The sequence below is a fragment of the Aulonocara stuartgranti genome (assembly GCF_965226115.1).
Source record: "Aulonocara stuartgranti genome assembly, chromosome: 3".
In the NCBI taxonomy this organism is placed as follows: Eukaryota; Metazoa; Chordata; class Actinopteri; order Cichliformes; family Cichlidae; genus Aulonocara; species Aulonocara stuartgranti.
The window spans coordinates 35,854,445-35,875,640 of record NC_138941.1 but is presented as its reverse complement, the minus strand read 5'-3'; the positions used below and the strand labels follow the sequence as shown (position 1 = coordinate 35,875,640).

The following is a 21,196-nucleotide window of genomic DNA, read 5'->3' as shown; positions in this document are numbered from 1 at the left end:
GCACCTGCAATTTCTTGTTTTTTACGTGCGCTCAGAATAGTGGCACAAAACCCCCCGCCATATTGGAGAAGCGCAGACAGGCAGACAGAGGAGAGCTTAAGTTTGACCAGATACCAAAACAAAAATAAAATTTGTTTTTAACTCTAGGAGTCTTGGCACACTGATCTCTCAAGGAATGAGGATATATGGCAAGGAAAAAAAATGTTGATGTCTGGCTGACAGCTTTTAATTAAGAAGGTGTGTACCTGATACATTCCTTAAGCTCCACTCACAAGTATCTTAAAAGAATGTGAAACACTCGTTTTTGTTTCCCACTACAAGATACTGGAAATGTCCCGGCTTTAACTGTAATTACTGCACAACAAGGTAACAAATGCTCTGACTTGATCTCTTTATATTATCCTTTTAGGTATTTTCTTCCTCTAACATTACTGTCAATAGTAACTTCCTGGCTTTAATCTTCTAATGGAATGCAAATAGTTAAAAAACTGAGTTCATTTCCTTCCATGAAAATTCCCTCTGCAAATGTCTAAACTCCGCTCACCTTCCGACATCTCAGTTTGTTAAACTCTCAGGACATAAATTTGTTGACCAAAATATTATTATATAATATTAACAAACAATTAAAATGTATTTGAAGTATAGACTTTAAGCATTAAAGAAAATGACATTTAAGAAAATGTTGCATTATCAATTTTTTTTTCTTTGACATTGTACACCAATTTTAGACACTAAATTGTAACACTAAATTGTAATTGGAAAATTAACTGACAAGCACTTTCAGGACCTAATGAGGACTGCCCCCTTGTTTCATGAAAAATGAATCAGACATAATATTCTTAACTACATTCAAAGTAAATTCAATGAATGTATCACTTTTCAAGTTTAAATATGAGACTGGAAGAGATGTCAGTGCATGAGATGAAGTCATGCATCATTAATCATTAATAAGGGAATTAAAACTAGATGTCATGTAGCTTGATAATTGAACATTGAGACAGGTCCTGCCCTTTCTCATAAACCTAATCTTGTGTAAGGTTTTATATTCTGTAATTAAACCAATGCAAGGTAACTAGATAACTATATAAACTGGCACAAGTCCCTTGCAACTGATTGTTGCTGCATACCTACTTTTAATAAACGCCGCTTAGACTGAAGAGTACAAAAGGCTTGTTTCATTGTTTCATTACGTGTTTCTTTAACTAGAACTTTTATTTACATTGTTTGGTAGTCTAGGTTAACTTTCACTAATCACATGCTCTTATCCACTGCCTGGTTAATGCTTATGATATTTTAACTTCTATTTTAATGGGTGTTGAGTTGGATTTTTTTCTTTGTTTGTTTATTTCCAATAATGTTTAATATATTTACACTTTGTCTGGTTTTATTTGCTTAAAAAAATTCAAATTGTTAAAGTCTGTTGTGGAAAATGTCATATTCCAGGCCAGCTGGAAATTCAGGAGTGATTCATAATAATTCACTGAATTATTATTAAACTTAATTATTAATACCAGAAGGAGAAAAAGTCACATCAAAACACAGGGTGAATGTCAGACAATGGTGCTAAGCTTAAAGGTTTGCAAAGTCATTTACTACAAATCTTAAACACAGAGATGCACACATGCATGCACAAGAACACATACACATGAACACAAACCTAATCTACCTTACACAAGAAATACAATGCTGTCAGAACACTTTTTGGTTCCTCTTACTATCAAAAAGACATCCAAGAAGACAGCGTAAAGGGTATTTTATTTCATGCCTTTAGCTTGTATGTATAACTTACTTTACTTGACCTACTTGACTTGATGATGTTCATTGCTACAAGGTTTATTCATGCCAGGACATTAATAAACCTTGAAGCAATGAACACATACAGATGCAATGAATCCATTTTTCTTGTAGGAGACACACCTAACTCAGGACAGTGAGTTATGATGTGTTTATAAAGACATTTTAATGAACAGGAATGAAGAACAACGTAAAGGTGAAAGCCATGCCCTGGTGAAATAATTTTATGTTAAGTTTAGATCTATACTTTTCTTCAAGTTTTTGATCCAAACATTTGCACATTACCAGGAACGAAAATGTGCTGGTATGCTGTGCATTCCTCGTACGTTTTCCTTCTCAGAAAGATACGGTATGTACTGGTGGAGGCTGGTGTGATTTAGCTTTTTAATGAAGCCACTTTGAAAAGCACTTGGGGAATGTGGCCTCAGTGGCATGCACATTGACGCAGACAATGACCTTTACTTTTCTGTTTAGCTTACCACTGAAAATGTTCCACTTTTATAAATATTTCTTTGCTTACAGAAATGTTTAGTTTGGATCTGAAAAATGTTTTCTTCAAAATTTCCCTCATATTTTTATTATTTTCTTTTTTTAATCTCTCTCTCTCTCTCTCTCCTTGTATGGGGTTATGTCTGTATGTATGTCATTTCACTACATGAATGTAGTCAAATGACAAATGAGTTATGTCACACGAAGAAGCCACACCTTGTTTTATAAATAGCAATGAAAATGACGCACATGTACCTCCTCAGTTCTACAAGTAAATTTGAAAACATCAGCTTACATAACAAACTAGATCTCAAACATCATTCATAGATAAGTAGTGCCTATTAATAAAGGATGATTAGTTTTATTCAGACAAAAGGTTTCATTATGTTTTCTTTGTTTAAGTGTTTATGCTATTTAATCACACCTGAGCCCTATTGTTAAGTTGTTTATGTGAGCTTTAATCAGTGATCTCGTCAAATGTTGTTATGGAATTTTAATTAACAAAATCTACAGACAACGATGAGATAAGATAACCTTTATTGGTCCCACATGTGGAAAATTTGTTTTGTCACAGCAGGAAGTGGACAGTGCAAAAGTTATATAGCAAAAATTAGAATTAATAAGAATATAATACTGTACCAAACTGTACAGAATAGAATAAAATAAAATACTATATACAGTAGAATAAATAGAATAAAGTATACAATAGGATAAAAATAGAATACAAATGCTTTATACAACTGAGTAAAAATACAACTTTGTCAGAAAAAGAGTATTGCACTTAGTGTTATTGCACATGTATGGATGTGTGTGCTTGATTAGTTGGAGTCTTTGTTGTGGAGTCTGACAGCAGTGGGGAGGAAAGACCTGCCAAATCTCTCCATCCCACACTGTGGGTGCCACAGCCTGCCACTGAAGGAGCTGCTCAGTGCTGTCAGAGTTTCCTGCATGGGGTGGGAGATGATGTCCATCAGGGATGACAGCTTAGCCACCATTCTGTCACTCACCACCTCCACCACTGGGTCCAGAGGGCATCCTAAAACAGAGCTGGCCCTTCTGATCAGCCTGTTCAGTCTCTTCCTGTCCCTGCAGGTGAGGAAGAAGACACGGAGGCTGGACCAGACGAGGAAGAAGACACGGAGGCCAGACCAGACGAGGATGCAGACACGGAGGCCGGACCAGACGAGGATGAAGACACGGAGGCCGGACCAGGCGAGGAAGAAGACACAGAGGCCGGACCAGACGAGGAAGAAGACACGGAGGCCGGACCAGACGAGGATGCAGACACGGAGGCCAGACCAGACGAGGAAGAAGACACGGAGGCCAGACCAGACGAGGAAGAAGACACGGAGGCCGAACCAGACGAGGATGCAGACACGGAGGCCGGACCAGACGAGGATAAAGACACGGAGGCTGGACCAGGCGAGGATGAAGACCCGGAGGCTGGACCAGATGAGGAAGAAGACACGGAGGCCGGACCAGACGAGGATGAAGACACGGAGGCCGGATCAGACGAGGATGCAGACACGGAGGCCGGACCAGACGAGGATGCAGACACGGAGGCCGGACCAGACGAGGATGCAGATACGGAGGCTGGACCAGGCGTGGATGAGATGGTGGCGCTGCAGGCGACGGCGTAGGAGCCACAGGTGGCGACGGCGTAGGAGCCACAGGTGGCGACGGCGTGGGAGCTGCAGGTGGTTTCAGTTTTTAGGGCTGGATTGAACGATTTGGCTATAAACAGTGACGAAAAAAGATGCTGACGCTGAGAATACCAGGCGGCAAGGGCTTCCAGGAGGGCAGCTGAATCTTCCGTGCCCGGACCGCCCATGCCGAATAGTTCAAAGCAAATCCTGGCTCTCAGAGCTGTTATTAGTTGCTTCAATCTTTTAACGTCCAACAAACCCGAACGTGCAGGTAGTGGATGACAAAAAGTTGTCCAAAAAAACTACCTGGGTGAGCTTCTTGGGTGTGTCCTTAACAGAGATGGGCAGTAACGCGTTGTAATCCGATTACTTTTTTCAGGTAACGAGTAAAGTAAGGGATTACTATTGCAAAAACGGTAATTAGATTGCCGTTACTTTCCCGTAGGAACGCTGCGTTACTGCATTACTAACACCGTGATTTTTTTGCGAGAATGTCTCATGACAGTGACGTAAGCGAGTGCGATGTTTGTGACAACAGCTGTGTGCAGATCAACAATGGATCATATGAGTGCGGGAGAGAGTATGAGCGTGCAGCATTTAAAGCGTGGAAGTACTGACCTTACTTTGAGTTTGGTTCCATAAAAAGTGACAAAAACATTAGTGTCCATTGTGCGTGGGAAGAAAACTTCTTTTTACAGCGAAAAAAACCCCTTAAACTTCCAAGCAAGCACTGAGTGCGCAATGACTTAATGGGAAACTCACAGAGAAACTCGCGGATTCTTCCACTGACCGCTGCGGCGCACCTGCACCAGGGTAAACCTCCGCCTATGCCACTCCTGCTTTACAGGTGAAAATAGAGCAACAGGACCGCTAGTCTTTGATGTTATTTATTTTCTGCTGTGTTTTACTTGCATCTATTTGAAAGAGTGAGTGTAAACACACACACAAAAAAATATTTTATGTGCTGGAATGTGCAGAAAATAAGTTTAAATGTTAAACGAATTTCTTCCAGTCAGAGAATGTTGCATATAATAAAATTTTTGCTTGATGCATAAAGTTAAAAGGTTAAAACTAATAAAACAAGTTTTAAAAAGAGACTTTTCCATTTGATTACATTTTGTATGATGGATTATGCAGAAAAAGTAGAATTGGGCTGAAAGATCTATCGCTTTATCACCTACTCAGGTTGTAAATCGTGTTTTTAAAAAGTAACTAAGTAACTAAGTAATTAATTACTTTTGAAAATAAGTAATCAGTAAAGTCACGGGATTACTTTTTTAGGGAAGTAATCGGTAATTAGTTACTGATTACTTTTTTCAAGTAACTTGACCAACACTGGTCCTTAACGTGAATTATGTCCCGGCAGTAATCTCACAGCTGCGTGATATACTGGAAACGTGAGTCCGCTGGATCCATCTGATGGTCGCGTTGTACTGTCATGATGTGCAATGTGGCAGGCAGGAATTGGACCCAAAATGCAAGACTCTCAAAAACTCTGCTTTAATGTCCCGACGCTGGACCAGATGAGGAAGAAGACACGGAGGCTGGACCAGACGGGGAAGAAGACACGGAGGCCGGACCAGACCAGGATGCAGACACGGAGGCCGGACCAGACCAGGATGCAGACACGGAGGGTCAGGCGGCCTAAATTGAAGTCTGAGCCGTGGCTGAATAACATCACTCGGGCTGCTCGAAGAGAGTGCAGAAAAGCAGAATGCAAATGGGAAAAAGACAAACTACAAGTGTCTTATGATATCTTAAGAGATAGCTGGCATAGATATCAGAAAATTGTCAAGAACCAGAAATCCGCCTATTTTGCAGGTGTTATTAATGACAACTGCCATAAGCCCCGTGTCTTATTTAGTATTTTAAGCTCTGTTCTTAACCCTCCCCAAACCAACTGTACAGAAGCTTCTGCTGAAACTTGTGAAGCTTTTTTAAATTTCTTTGTGGAGAAGATTTTATCTATTAGAGCACATATTTTACACCCTTCTTATGACCCTTCTGTTATTTTTACGCCTTTAGCAATTTTTGGCCATTTTGAACCTGTGTCTCTATTTAAACTGGGTAAAATTGTCACCCAAATCAAGTCTGGCTCTCCCAGTGATGTTCTTCCCCCTCGCTTTTTTAAAGAAGTTTGGGGCACTATTGGACCTTATATTCAAAGGCTTATAAACAGCAGCCTGACTTTAGGCCATGTACCTATAATTTTTAAACAGGCAGTGGTCCAGCCTCTGCTGAAACGCCCTGGCTTGGATGCCTCTTTGTTGAGTAATTTCAGACCTATTTCAAAGCTTCCTTTTGTTTCTAAAATTTTAGAAAAAGAAGTGTGCTCACAGCTGCAGACTTTTTTAGAGAGTCAAAACATTTTTGAGGTATTTCAATCTGGTTTTAAAGCACTTCACAGCACAGAGACTGCACTTTTGAGAGTTTTTAATGATATCTTACTAACTGCTGACTCTGGGAAGTCTGTCTTACTTGTGCTTTTGGATCTCACAGCAGCTTTTGATACAGTAGATCACAATATTTTGATTTATCATCTAGAACATCATGTTGGAATTAGAGGCACTGCCTTGGAGTGGTTTAAGTCATACCTCTCTGATAGAAGTTTTTCAGTCTCACTTGGTAAATTTCATTCATCTTCCGCCCCCCTCCCATGTGGTGTACCTCAAGGATCCATCCTTGGGCCCCTTCTTTTTAGTATTTATTTACTTCCCCTTGGCCATATTATTAAATAACATAAAATCTCATTTCATTTTTATGCAGATGATTGTCAAATGTATCTACCGCTAAAACACAATGGCCTTAACCCCCTCAGGCCTATTTTAGAATGTCTTAAGGATATCAGAGCATGGCTGGCTCTGAATTTTTTAAACTTTAATGAAAAGAAGACTGAAGTCATTATATTTGGGCCGAATGGACCTGGTGTCCCTCCATCTGACTTGGGTCCTCTTACATCGTGTGTCAAATCAATTGTCACCAACCTTGGAGTAAAATTTGACACAGCTCTTAAAATGGACAAACAAGTAAATACAGTGGTGAGAAAAAGCTTTTTTCAGTTGAGGCAGCTCTCTAAAGTAAAACCTTTTATTTCTTTTTGTGACTTGGAAAGAGTATTTCCAAGAGTATTGATCAGGCTTCACTATCACGCTTGCAAATGGTCCAGAATGCTGCTGCTCGCCTGTTGACAGGGACACGCAAACATGAGCACATTACCCCAATTCTTGCCTCCTTACACTGGTTGCCTGTCCATTTTAGAATTCATTTTAAAATTTTATTGCTTGCTTTTAAAGTCTTAAATGGCCTGGCTCCTTCTTACCTGTCAGACCTTTTACACCAATACACTCCACAAAGGCCTCTCAGATCATCTGACCAGTCACTCCTTGCTGTCCCCATGTCGAGACTGAAACACCGAGGGGACCGAGCTTTCGCTGTTGTGGCCCCCAAACTATGGAACAAACTGCCCCTCCATATTAGGCTGGCCCCAACACTTGAAATGTTTAAATCACTTTTAAAAACACACTTTTTTTCAAAGGCTTTCCAGGAGTATTATCAGAGTCAGTTTGTAGTCAGTTTTTAGTCAGCTGTTGGTCATTCTTAATCTTTTTACTTTGTTAATCTTATTCATTTTATATCTTATTGTTTATTCTACTCATGTTTTGATATTTAATATATACACTGATTTATTTTTATCTTTTTCAACTATATATTTATTTTGTTTATTGATTTCATTGTATGCTTAAAGTATGGTTTTTAACTGCTATCTCTGTTTTATTATTGGAAAGCACTTTGGTCAACTTTGTTGTTTTTAAAAGTGCTATATAAAAAAAGTTGGATTGGATTGGATTTAATGTGGGCTTGGCAGGAATACAGAACAGCATCAAACTAAACTGGGTAATCTAAGGATAAGAACTTACAAGGAAACACACAGCATGCAAGGGGAACCGACGTTAACGATGCAACAACAAGAACTAACTGACAGGGACTAAAATACACTGGCAGGCACATGAGGAAACGAGGAACGGGTGGGCACACAGCTGGGACTCATGAACATAACGAGACACAGACCTACATAATAAAACAGGAAACACACAGACTATTTTACAACACAAACGCGGGGACCTGAATGGAGCACAGAGGGAAGACATAGGTAGGGATAATAAACACGCTGACCAAACCCAAAGAACTAATACAAAATCAGAATAAACTACAAAATGATAATAATAAACTCAAAGCACTCGGTCACCGACCCAGAACCATGACACTTTCCCTGGTTGATCCTAGCTTTACTCTGATTTAAATCTTGATCTGAAATAAGTTGATTACCATTATTTCTTTCTGCAGGTAGGAGATATGAATTCACTCATAGAGGGTGCTATTAAGTAGCTATGGGGGTACAGATGAACTGTTAGCTTAGACAAAATGTCTAAATTAGGCTAAAGGCTGACATTCCATTTCCTGTTGCAGTGGTGAGCAGAGGCGAGCAAAAGGGGGGGAACGAGTGCACTAGACCATTTTTCTTTCAACACTTTACTAACACTTTACTTTTTCAGAGTTTAGATTAATATAAAATATAAATAGAATTTTATGACTGTTACGACCCAGATCTGCTAGGCGACAGGGGATGTAACATAAATGAGCCCAGAGACAGGAGGGTTAGATAAACAGAAAAACGTAAGGTTTATTAACACAACTGAAAAAAGTTAGTGAAATAACTCACTCGTCTCGTGTTTTTTTTTCCCCTGGAACATTCTCTCACAGTCTGTTCTCTAAAACCTAAAAGAGGAATTATGGATTGGATCAACTGGTCCCTAAATGCAATTGACACCCCTTTCTCAACGAGAAGTTTGGGCTTGGATGAGCCTGAGTGCTGAAGATATCTACCTATTCGGAACCATGGTAACAGGCTTCTGGCTGATCAGAGCTGGCTTGGCCCTGACTTATCGAAGAATTAAGAAAGCGGAACCGGCTGTTCAAACCACCACAAGGCTGCCCGCTGGGATTGGAACGATGGGACAGGCGTGAGTTTCTCAAAATGGGCTCATTGAGTCAGCACGAATAAGATCTTGGAGAGGCTACGGCTGCTATGAATACTCAGAATAAGATCTCTGACTGCAGACTGGATACATCTCGGAAGGGCTAGCCTGGAATAACATCTCTGGGCGCAAATCGGATGACATCTCGGGGAGGCACACTGCCGTGAGTTCTCAGAAATTGGCTCCTTGAGCACAAGAAATGACAACATCACAGAACGCAAGTATGGCGAAGCTCGCGGCTCTCCAATGGGAGATTGAGAGACTAGTATTGGACTGTAGAACTGCTTTGAAATTCATATAAGCTGTTCGCACTAAAGTAAAAAATAGCATCACTTATGCGGATACCCCTTTGGCGCCAGCTGCAAGGCCGGAGCTGAACAAAACACCCTGATAACGACTGTGTTTAGTCTGTTCCTTTCCATTCCATGCAAGGCCACCTGGGTTGGCTGGAAGACTGTTTACTTAGCCTGGCAGGACGAAGGACACTGTCTCAGCTGAACTATGGACATGCACACACATACATATACTGATACTGATAAGCACTCACTGACGCATCACCCTCCCTACCCCGGATCCAACGCCACCTCCAACGCTTACCTCCCCTCTGATGTGGACATCGGGTCAGTTGGAGGCGCAGTCGAAAGATTACAGCGGTCCCAGATCAGATGTACACACTGGAACTCTTTCCCATGTTGCTGTCTGTGTTTATTGTGCTATGGTGTGTTGATATCTGTGCATTCCTGTATTATCCTTCTGTGTTACACATTTCAATGGTTTTTTTTTCCTCGCTACCTAGCCTGACCTGTCTCCCCAATGTGATGTTTGTGTATTGTATGTACGGTCGGCAAGGTCTGTCATCTCGGTTGTGGGCAAAAGACCTGCAACTGACAAATAAAGGCTATCTCTCATCTCATCACTAGGCAATAGGGTGAGTTAAACAAACGTAACAAACAACTCATATATTCAAATAACACTAATAACACCAGTAGAACACTAATCTTCTAAACATCTCACAGGCAGTTACTCATCACAAAGGTTGCAAAGGGCAACAATACAAAGGCAAAGGTAGGAGGGACAGTCTGCACAGTCTATTCAAATCAACAAGTCCCCCACGAATGAAGACTCCTCAGCCTTTTATACTCCCAGGTAAATGCAGGCAGCCGCGTCATTAGCCCGTCGTGTTCAAGGCTCCTGCAGCAGCCAATGGTGTGTGTGGCACTCTGATCTGCATGAAGTTGGGCGGGCATAGGTCCCTGGCCAGCCAATCACCCATGAGTCCTGGAACACTTTGATTTCCATAGAGGAAGGCAGGGCCACATGAGGCCAAGTGCCATAACAATGACATATATTTATATTTATATTGTATTAATATTTATTAATGTTTAGAATATCAAAATAAAAGTTATCTTTTCCACAGGTCAGCAAAAATGTATATGGGCCAGTAAAATTCAGCAGCTGATCTGTAGACACATTAGGCTAGACTCTGAATTGTTATTCAATTAATTATTAATATCAGCAACAGAAAATGTCACATCAAAGCACAAGCACAAGAACCTCAGCGAATGCGGATAAGCTTGCTTCTCTTCATTGCAACCACCATATGCTCCTTTAAAGGTTTGCAAACACACATTTACTAAGAATCTAAAACACAGAGACACACACATGCATACACATGAACACATACCCAATCTAACTTACACAGGACATATGTTTTCAGAACACTTTTTGCCTCCTCTTACTGTCAGAAAGACTTCCCAGAAGACACAGTCTGCCCTCCAGCACTCTTAGCAGCAGAAGCAGCAGCAACCCTTCAACAGCAACATTGTACTCCATCAGGTAAAACATAGGCTGTGTTTGCTTTGCATAGTCCCCACCTAATGACAGTGATGTGATTCCATATTAGATTCTTGATGAATGTGGGTTGTTATTATTCAGCATAGTTCTAATTAACTTTGAACACCCGCCCTTTTAAACATCTCTGCACGCCCCTGATGTGTACCTTGCTTTACTTGACCACAATACACTTGGACAATTTACTTCTTTATGCTTGTTTTCTTTAAAGCATTTATGATTTTCATATGATTTGTAAATGTAATAAGAGGACTGAGCTTTTTTTTCACAGCAATCGTGGCTCAAGAGTTGGGAGTTCGCCTTGTAATCGGAAGGTTGCCGGTTCGAGCCCCGGCTTGGACAGTCTCCGTCGTTGTGTCCTTGGACAATATAAATACTATATAAATACAGGCCATTACCATTTTTACCATATTCGATTTTGATATGATATGTATTGGGATGGAGCTGTTTTTGACATGTTATTCAGTTAAACTATTAAAATAGTGCCGTTTTTAAAATGAGCAATTAATTTTTAAAGACCTGTGTTTTTTCTCTTTTGAATACTGTCTCTTTAAACAGATGTATGTCATGTTCCTAAGTTTTACTCATGAATCATTCTTACTGCTTCACATCACAAGAGAATAGCAGTGTTCACACCCCCAAGCAATGTCTAGATGCTAGATGCTAAGTCCTCCAGTTATGGAAGTCATATATGGATTGGTGGGTGGCCACTTGCTGTCTTTACACAGGGCTCTAGACTAACTTTTTGACATGGGCGCACCGGTACGCCTAACTTTAAAAATTTAGGCGTACCGGCACAAAAGTTAGGCGCACTCAAATTTTTCAACCGCATCGCTTAACACCGCAGTTTTACATGTGCACTTTCTTTGGGGGGGGAAGTCCATACAGACAATATTAATTTCTAAATTATTAACTAACAAACTTGTGCTTAAAGTGCTTTGTCAATATTGTAGAAAATGTTAAAAACTTAATCATCATCTTGGCCTCCTCTGACGACCTGTTTGCTGCTGTCTGCTGCTGAAAGGCCGTGGGGAGAGGGGACACTTGGGCAGTGCATTTACTGCAGCATATAATGTGTTTTCTGGATACACTGTGCTTTTTCAGCATTCAAATATTGATGGCACCGTGTCAGAGCACTGGCTATGAATTTCAGACAGATCAGGCCTTAACTTAACAAAAAAGTTATCAATAGTTCTTTTGATCTTTTCTTATTACCCACAGCTACAGTACATCCACTTCTCTCAGGCCTAGGCTGCTCACTAGGGCTGAGTATCATCACTGATTTCTATAATCCATTCAATTCCGGTTCTCAAAGTCCTGATTTGATTCAATTTAGCCTCAGACAGTCAGAAATATTATAATTCTGATCATTTATCAGTACTGATACACATGAGACTTCATCAGAATTGTGAAAATCACAGCAGATGCCTTTGTGTGAAAGTAACTGAGAATAAAACACAGGAAAACATGAAGGAGATTTTCCTGGTCTGGCTTTTTATAGCAGATAACCTTAAAAATATTCTGTAATTTTGCATAATTTTAAGAAATTTAAATTTCTTCAGTATTGAACAGCAGAAATTAGGCTTTCTTGTCCGAGGTCATTTAAGTGAAAAAAGAAAAAGCGCTGTAAACAACGCTAGACTGGTGGGTAATAAGCGAATGAATAATGCAGAAAACAGATTTGAGACGGGAAACTGTTCCTGAAGTACAGAGAGAGAGAGAGCTGTGCAGGAAGTGTGATTTTTATCGTGGTGGAAGCAAAACAGCAAAAGTCAGAGGGAATTCATGACGACATTGATCAAATGTGAAGCGCAGTTTGCTGCTTCTTTTGCTGCAGGCTCGGTGAATTTTGGTTGGAGAGAGGCAAAACCTGCAGCTCAGAATCAGCGCAAAAAGACGTAAACACACCGCGGACCCGAAGAATCGCTAAGCTCCGACAGCGTGTCCGTGTTCAGGCCGTCGGGTGAGAAAGCCGAGAAAGACGAAGCTGATTCTGATGTGTTGGGTCCGCTCCGTGTTTAGGTCTTTGTGTGGAATCCGTTAATTAATTGATATCGCTTTATTCAAGCTACTCACCTCTCTCTTCCACCTGCACTTTCAACTGGACCACGGCCAATCAGAGAGGTCCCGCCCCTGACTATCTCTGATTGGTTTAGTCCACGATAGGGGCATAATGTGTGTCTGTTGTTGACCACACGGAGAGTTACAGAGATTTTTTTTTTGTTACCGGAACAGTTGGTCGCACCTGTGCGACCAAATATTTATTTTTAGTCGCACCACTGAAAAATTTGGTCGCATTTGCGACCAAATTGGTCGCACTCTAGAGCCCTGTTACAGCATCTGACACCCACAATCTTTCTAATAATGTCCACTAAAATAAAATATTGGCCCTACCTGCATGCATTCTTAGAAGAGCTGAACTCAGGCCCTTTCCTGACAGTAGTCAGCTCTTCTCGATTCCACAAAGAATCGGCTCTTAAAGCCGGCTCATTCGCGAATGACACAAAAAGTAAATACTGCCCAGAGAGGGAGCTGCTCTAAAAAGAGTGCTTCTGTTTAAGGTTTGTTTGTATAATATATGTGAAACATTTGTTTTATATCAGACATCTTAAGCTATCAGTAGTACAGTGTCTTAGCTTTTTCTTTTTTTTTAGTGTTTATTTTCATAGCCTTTCTGCGGGTACAGTAGTGCAGTATTAGTATTCTGCAATTCTAATCAAAACCAACAATCATAGCCTTGTATGACTTTTTCCCTTTGATGACCTTCTAAACATGCGTAACATGTACAGGACACACAAAAGCTATTTAGATACTGATAGAGGCTTTCTCTTCTATTGTTAGTGTCAGGCTGTGCTGTGTGGCAGGCAGGAGACAGGACCCAAATGCAAGACTCACAGACGGAAAAATGAAACTCAAAGCACAGCTTAGTTTACTGGAGAACTTGAACATGAAAAGAAGGAAACTAAAGCACGTAGCACTGACTAGAAAAGCTGGGGAAACTAAAAAACAAAACTGTAAGCAGAGAACTAGAATGTTACCAGAAACACAGAGGAGAAAACACAGTATGGTGAGGGTACAATGTGACAAAGAGCAGAGGAAAACACAGGGCTTATAAACACAGAGGGATAACAAGGGAATGAGACACAGGAGGAGAGCACAGCTGAGAGTTAATCAGAACTAACAAGACAAAGGAAGCAAACAGGAATACAATGTCAACAGACACACTGTCAAAGTAAAACAGGAAGTCTAACACAGATGACTTGACAGAGGCTTGAACCGTGGAACGGGGGGAGGCACAGAGAAGGCACACTGACTGAAACTAGAAGCTAGATAAAACAAAAACTAAACTCAAGAGAACTAAAACCATAAATAATAAATAATAAAGAAACATAAATGAAACACAAAACACTGGGCCACACACAGGACCATGAAAATAAGTCCTTTACTAAAATGGTTTGAAAACAGTCTGAGAATGTGGCATCAATGATGTCTAGTGACATAGACAACGATATTTTATGTTTTTGTTACCACAGAAAATGTTATGTATTATTGAATAATACTGTTTGCATTACATTCTCAATCATATTTTTAATTTCAACAGTAATTGTTTTCTTTTTGGCTCTTTGTCTTGTTCACCTCTTTTGGAAACAAACTGTTTAAATACTGAAAGTTCATGACAGAATAGAAAGACTTAAAAATAAAGATTAGTTCAAAAAGGGAAGGTTAATATTTTATGACATTTTAATGTTTTTAATGCTGCTTTCTTTTGGTCACCTGTTATAAAAACAAATTATTTTGCTTCCAAATGTCACGATTGTGGATCATTGACCCAGTTTTTTGTGTTTGTGGACTTTTGAATCTTGCTTACTTATTATTGTTGTGATCTTGAGCAGTGATTTATGTTTCCCAGACTCCATTGGTATAGTTTAGTTTCTTTGTACTTAAGAGTTTTCTGTTATTATGTACCTCTTGTGTAATTCAGTTGACCTTAGGTAGTTTAGTTTAGGTTCATTAGTAGTCTTATGTTTGGTATATTATGAGTTTCTTATATTCCCTGTTTAGTTTCTTGTCCATATAGGCTCCCCTTGTGTTTTTGTCCTCTGTGTGTCTCTCTGTGTGTTTGTGTGTGCTTGTGTGTCCTTCTGTCTTGTTTCCCTTTTCTGTTCCCATGTTCCCCCTTCTCCTGTTCATTCTATGTCTCTCCTGTCTGTCATGTTTATCCATGTTTTCCCAGCCCGTCATGTCGCTCTCTCTCTTGTGCTATCTCGCCTTCTCAGTTCCTTGCTCCCTTGCTCTCTTTCTCTCTCTCTGTGTGTCTCATCTCCCTTAGCTGTTTCGGTGTCCCCCTCATTGTTTCCTCACAGCTCCTATGTCATGTTGTGTTAATGAGTCTGCGTTTTAGTGCTTCCTGTTTTACTTTGAACATCACACCAGACAGGAGACTATCAGTTTTGTTTCCCCCTGTCTTGTTAGTTAGATCAAATTCAGCTGTGTTCCCTCCTGTGGTTTTATCCCTCGTTTGCCCTTGTGTCTATTTATGTCTGCGTCTCCCTCTGTCCTGCATCAGGTTCTCCCTAATGGGTGTTTTTCCTCCGTATGCTCAGTTTAGGTTCCTGTATTCCAGTTTAGTTTAATTTAGTATCTTCAGCAATAAATCTGTGTTTTCGAGTTAAAGTCCTGTCTGCAAATCTGCATTTGGGTCCAATTCTGCCTGCTTCACAGCCAGTTCATGTATGTATGTATGGAGGGTTCCTGTTGCATTATTAGTCTCTTAATGAAGCCACTTTGAAAAGCAGTCTAGGAATGTGGCCTCAGTGGCATGTACGTTGATGCAGACAATGACCTATACGCTTCTGTTACAACTGAAAAACACTGATAAGTACTTATTTACTTTGAGAAATTTTTAACATTAATATTTACAATTAGGTTTCCAAAAACTGTTTTCTTTAAATTTTCCCTCATATTTGTATTATTTTACAACACTTCTTTTGTTCTTTAAAAAAAGAAAGAAACAGTGAATGAAGATTTATCACTTGTTACATTAGTGATGGTTCAGAATAAATATTTGTTATGACTGGGCAGAAATAATTCAATCTTAGAGACATTTTCTTTATGTTCAAAGGCATGCTTGTCTCCAGATTTCTCAGATTTTTCTCAGATTTCAAATTACTGTGCTTTGACTAAAACACTCTACATGTAAGCAGTTAAGTGTAATTAATTAATTAATGTATTTAATGGTAATTGTAACTATAACTATACTTGTAATGAAGAAAAAATTGCATCTTTGCTTGTAGAACATTTCCACAGACAAAACCAGGAAGGAATAAAAATTAATACCTTTCATTCGTATCCTTCGATAAAATTTTACTACATCGAACAATATATGTTAGCTATTTTCAAGTAAACACTGAAAGGTCAAGGTTTAATCAGAGTATGTCCGGGGGTGGGTGTCCAGGTACACACCGGCTCACTCCTTGGTGGCTGCTTGTCGGGGCCTGGAGCCTGGGGCTTGCTCGGGCCACTTCGGGGGTGGGGTGCCCTCAGCCTCTCGGCCTGGGGCTCGGTCACTCTGGCACAGCTGGCTGCCGGCGGAGCTCACGGGCACGTCACTGCACGTCATGTTTAATATTTAGTATTTACTGTTATATTCCCATAGATCATTGTGATGTTGTTTATTATGTTGCTCTTTTTTTTCTTCTGCTTGTTTTCTCTTTTTTCTTTGTCAACAGTTGATCCAGGTGATTGATATATGTATTTTTTGTCTGCTTATTTTGTTGGTTTTTGTTTTTTGCCCTTTATCCCCATCCCTCTTCACCGCTGTCCAAAGAAAAAAAAAGTTTAATCAGAGTAGATAAGAATTGGTGTGAAAACAGTGCAGTGACATGACTGCTCACTGGTATGAAGTTATGTCACATGAAAGAGCCACACCTTGTTTTATAACTAGCAAAGGAAATGACGCACACAAGTAAATGTGAAAACGGCAGCTTACGTAACATACTAGATCTCAAACATAATTCATAGATAAATAGTGCCTATTTGTCACGGTTCTGGGTCCGTTGGACCCAGTATTTTGAGTTTATTATGTTTTGGTTTATTTTTGCATTATTGATTGTTTTCTGATGTTCTGGTGCTTTGTTTGTTATTATCATTATAGATCTGTTTCTGTTATTCTTGGTGAGGGATCAGTTCTTAGGTTTTGGGTTCTCATGTGTGTTGCAGTTTCTGTTCAGTGTCTAGTCTGTCTCTCAGTGTCATGTCTGCATCTGGTTTAGTAATTCTTGTTTCCTGTCTTATTGTGAAAGTCTTTGTCTTATGTTAGTGTGTGCAGCTTAGCTCCCCCATCTCGTTAGCCCTGATCTCCCCCAGCTGTGTCTCCCTTCTGTGGCCCATTCCCTCATTACTACCCTGTGTATTTAAGCCCTGTGTTTTCCCATGCTCGGTGTCGCGTCGTACCCTCAGACCCTGCTTGTGTGTTCCTGCTTGGTTTCATGGTTTGGTTTTTGTTTCATGCCAGCAATAAAAGCTGTGGTTTTAGTTACATTTCGTCTCGGAGTCCTGCATTTGGATCCACATTTCCACCTGCCCGCACACAGAGCCCTGACACTATTAATAAAGGATGATTAGTTTTATCAAGACAAAATGCCTTTCTTTCTGTTTGTTCAAGTGTTTATGCTATTAAATCAATCCTTAACCTTACTGTTAGGTAGTTTATGTGAGCTTTGATTGGTGATCTCTTAATTTGTTATTTCCCTGCCTGATTCAAACCTATGTAATTAGGTTTGATAACTCAACTTGCAAGAGTGGAACAAATAGTCATTAAATACTGATGCGACATTTCAGGTCTTCCAGTCACTTCCATGGCCACATGTGTACAAAATCAAGCCCCTAGGTATGCAAACTGCTTCTCCAAACATTTGTGAAAGAATAGGTCGCTCATTCCAGTGCGTTCCCAATGGCTATAGAAGGAATCACAGGAACAACAGCAATTTTGTCACAAAGTGGTAGGCCACATGTTGGGTCTAAACTCAGACCCCGCTATATCCAGGACTTATTCCCGTGAAAGAAAAACAAGGCAACAGCGATCGATCGTTTCACTTGCAAGGGAGGCCTTGTCGTTATCTCAGCTCATCACAAATGACCCTGACGACGGCCTCCTCTTGCTGCCTTTTATTGACAACGTCCACACAATAAACAATAATATACAACACGTACCTTCCCCACGTAACCCCCCTTGGTAACAAAGACAAGGCACTGTGTGTGTGTGTTATGTGAGAATGTGTGTGTGTAAGAATGTGTGTGTGTGTGTGTGTGTGTGTGTGTGTGTGTGTGTGTGTGTGTGTGTGTGTTACCTCCTGCTGACCAAAGGGTCATAAAAGCAGGAGCAACATCACAAGAAACAGATCTTCCAGATAAGATGTATCTGCAATAAAACACTACAGCCCCCCACCCAGAACCTTGAGAATCTGGGGGGAAGGACAGTGGAATTCCTTTCATCAGAGTTGGCAAACATAAAAATGACAACATTTAACAATTCACTCTAACATTCCCTCCTGTGTTGTGATTTTTATGCTCCAAATTATTCCTGTGTAGTATATTCTTAGCAATGCACCTCGTGCTTGACATTTTCAGCGCAGGCGTCATTTATACAGTACACAGGCATCTGTCATGTCATTCATTTCAGTCAATTCATATTGTTATAAAAGTACATAATTAACAAATGTATTAGGAATTATTTTAGTTGGCATTGATCTTATACACTGTAAAATGCATCCTATACATAAGCAAATCAATGTCAACAGTCCAAAAACAGGAATTGATATTTTCAAAAGAAGATGCCACCAAGGACCAGACATTAACCAAGCTATCCAGCCTTGTGGTGCATCTAGTCCTGTCATGCGATTCATTATGTATTTCTACAAGTAAACAACTGAATGTCAAAAGTCAAACAAGAAGAATCATCATTCTCAAAAATCATATGTCATTACAATCCAACTGTATACAGACATAGGCATTTAAACGCATCAGTTGACTTCATTGTTTATCCATGTGGCTCTTAGCTAACTTCAAAGCTGTAGCCTGGTCAACACCCTTCTTTATGACTCCTATCAATCCCCCAAATCTTCTCACTGTAGGCATCCTGTGGGGGTTAGAGTCAACTAGTAAACTATCTGCATTTACAACTCTTCTCCTGTCCTGTTGTCACCACAGAAAACTATTTGTAAAGGAAATTGGATCAAGGTATTTTGATCTTCTTGGCTCAAAACCTCAACCAGCTTAGAGAAGTGTTCATGATGTAAATATAGACAAAAGGCTTCTCTGTTTACATCCTCCTTGCAGAGGACAAAAAGAATAGGTGACGTTGCACAAATTCCATGATAAATCTCCAACTTGGACTAATCCATTGCCCTTCATATACATAGGCAATTGGCCTGTTTCCAGTTCGCTTAGCTGTATAATGTCCTGCAGCAAGTCAGATTCTTTGAGTCAGACTAGCAGGTCTGTCGTACCAGAGCAGTTCACCTTCCCAGCTACTGGTGAATCAACCTTCCATTCAGGTTCAGAGCAGTTGAAAAGTTGGCAGTGTTCCAAGTACGTCTACTCCTGGATGTGTTTCTAAGGCAATCAAACAAACTGTCTCGCTCCCAGTAATGCTATATGGCCACAGTCCAGAAGAATGTGTAGCCAGTGGCATCACAAGCATAACCATCGGTCTCGTTCTTTGTGTGAGCGGTTGTGTTCTTAAACTGCCACCAGTAGTTGTTGAAAACCCATGCAGGTACTGGGTGTGGTTTGCTCTGTCCCAGTGCGCTCCCTGTCATCCCACTCTGGGTCCACAGGCTCAAGAAGATGCACAGCACATTCCCAGCCATTCTGATGAGTACCTGTGGCTCAGTTGGTTTCATCACCGGATTGAGACGAGGGGCCCTCACGTGTGTGCTGCACATTTACAAACGGCAATTCTACTGGGTAATAACACTGCCTCCAGCAGATTTTGCAAGAGTTTGGCGTGTTCTACAGGTTTCTCTGTAGAGGTTGTCACACCTCGTCTCACCCACTGCACTACAAAGAGATGTACTGTAGCTGTCATGGTACGACCGTGTGGCAGGCAGGAGGAGGACCCAATAGCAATATTCACAAACACGGGGATGAACTTAAGAAACACAGCTTTAATGCTGGCAGGACAGAATACAGGACATGCAAAACTAAACCGGAAAAACGTAAACTAATACTCAAAGGTAGACACAGGGAGATCCACACAACATGAGGGAGAACGCGACGCCGAACAGAGGGAGACGCAGACAGAAATACACAGAGGGTAAACGAGGAAAGTTTGAACACACGGGGAACACAGGTGACGCTGATAATCATAACGAGACAGGGCGGGGTGAACTGAACATGACATGTACAGGCGTGAGAGTCACAAAGTAAACAGGAAGTGCACAGAGGTTCAGACAGGAGGAGAGAGAGCACGGGGAAAACACAGACATAACGGGCTGGGGAAACATGGAATAAAACATAAGGAGAGACGAGGGCTCAGATACACAGAGGGGCACACAGGGGGTGAGAGTCACAACAGGAAAACACATAAGGAACAACGTAACAGATCAACCCAGGAAGCATGGCCTAAATAAAGAACAAAATACAAAAATACATGAAAACTAAGAATACTGGGCCCACATGGCCCAGGACCATGACAGTAGCAAATACATACTGGCTAACAATGTATATTGTCACATCTTGTTTCTCTGCAGCTTCACACGCTTCCATTAAAGCTAGCATCTCTGCTGCTCAAGCAAATATGAAACATGCTAGTTGTCCTGCACAGATAACTTTCTCACTGTCTACTACAGTAAAACCTGTTTTAGTCTGTCCCTCTGCTGTCGTAAAACTCAAATCATCAACAAACCAAACCTTTCCCTCAACGAGTGGCACATTTGTTAAGTCATCCCTCAGTTTACACTCCTTCTCCACGTCCTCTCTACACTCATAAGAAGTGCCCTCTTCTTTTGTTGGCAAAAGGGTTGACAGATTCAGAATTGTGCACCACTTATAGTTATGTGTGGTTGTGAGAGTAATAGTAACATTAAAGAAAAGTGTCTTGTAGGTGACACTAGCAGAGCTGTACGTTTTAATTTGTTTCCAAAATCCCTCAGTTAGGACATGCTATATTGTATTTAGATGCAATCTAGCGAGCTAACTTCCTGCTAATTTCGTTTTCATGTATGCCTGGATGATAAACTCAATTGTTACACATGGTAGAGCAGAACGCCGATCATTTTATTGCAGATGAAAGACTTTAGATAGTTTTTCAACACTCAGTGATGCCACAGTGATCGTGTGATTTATGGACCTGCAGGTGCTCTTGGGAGTTTGAGCCAA

At 40.5% G+C, this 21,196-nt stretch overlaps 1 long non-coding RNA gene across 1 annotated transcript; it reads left to right on the top strand.

Annotated features, from left to right (window-relative positions):
* The first annotated feature begins 311 nt into the window (after positions 1 to 311).
* LOC309703901 lies at positions 312 to 11,359 on the top strand. The gene is made up of 3 exons (XR_014276073.1): positions 312 to 366; positions 8,691 to 10,801; positions 11,088 to 11,359. It is a non-coding gene; the product is annotated as an uncharacterized lncRNA (long non-coding RNA).
* Positions 11,360 to 21,196: the final 9,837 nt, after the last annotated feature.